Here is a 1,397-nt window from a genome sequence, read left to right on the forward strand (position 1 = left end):
CTTTAAAAAAAATATCTTTATATTCCCTCTTAAGCCTCTGTCTCCAGTCCTCAGCCTGATTGATTACTCCAACCCGTCCCCCCTCGGTTTTTCTCTGTCGCTGGCATTTGTACATTTTATCCCTCAACTTAATTCTCCACTTTCCCTTGATATTCTTGACCCAAGCACCGATCTTCCCTAGCAGGTCACATCCCACAATCACTTTGTATTCCCTTGGCATACTCCCTACGATATGCACCGGAAAGTTCTCTCTTCTAAATCCCTACCGGGTCAAGCCTATCTCTACCTCCCCCTCTACCACACAAGGGCCACCCAGGGTGATTAATTTACATTGACATTTTGGATCTGGTGTGTCCTCTCTCCACTACACCTTTTTTCTAGGGCTTCTTGGCACAAGTTGGTGTTGGAACCGCCGGTGTCCACTAAGCACCTCACTCCTGCTATCTCTATTATAGGCAGACCGCCGCTCTTCTCTCTCATATTATAATTCAGCAGTGTACGGTCGCCCCTCCGCTGACAACCCCTTCAGATGTCTCACGTCTTCCTCTCTCCAGCCCCTCGCTTCCATTCTCCTCCGTTCCCTCGCTTCCATCATCTTGTTCCCTTGACTACCTCGGTTCTGTGGTTCCTTGACTTCTTCTTCGGTCTCTGATGTTCCTGATGCTTCAGTATATTCATCTGAAGATCTACTCAACCTACGGTGGCTTCTTCGTATTTGTTGGGTGTTGATCTCCATTGGTTCGCCGCGGCCCACATCACTTCTTCGGTACATGTATGGGCACTGTTTGGCTATGTGTCCCACATCCCCACATTCAAAGCATTTCGTGCGCAGGCAATGGGCCACTAAGTGCCCAATCTTTCCACAACCATGACACTTGCGGTCCTCCCGCCAACTATTACTTCTGGGTTTAACTTGGCTTCTATTTTCTGGGTTGCTAGCTCTGTCTCTTCTACCCTCTCCATGTTCTCTCCTCCTCCGAGGGTTGGGCATGTTTCTGGGCCGTTGGTATTCTAACCTGGTCCACCCTGGCTCTTCTACTTCCATTCGGGCCTCCACTTCTCTAGCGCTTGTTTCAATGAAATCTTGAGCAATTTCAACAAACGAGCGCTCTCACGGAAATCATGAAATTCATAGACTTCGCTTCAATTCGGCTTATTAGTCGGTCACCCCCATTAATGAAGTGGCTCAATTCTCCTATTTCTCCGGCAAACCGTTCAAGGTCTGAAACGGCCTTCCTCAAGTCCTGGGCGGTTGCTGTGCGTATTTTTACCCACTCAAGTGTTTTAAGATGATTAAACCACAACAACAAAAATTCTTCTTAAAAGATAAAAAATTAATCCGGTATCTAAAGCTCCCGGGTTTTGGCACCAGTTAAGTATTGGCGAAAGCAAAATGT

Source organism: Halyomorpha halys, unplaced genomic scaffold (assembly GCF_000696795.3).
Source record: "Halyomorpha halys isolate HHAL.00 unplaced genomic scaffold, Hhal_1.1 Scaffold1071.1, whole genome shotgun sequence".
NCBI lineage: Eukaryota > Metazoa > Arthropoda > Insecta > Hemiptera > Pentatomidae > Halyomorpha > Halyomorpha halys.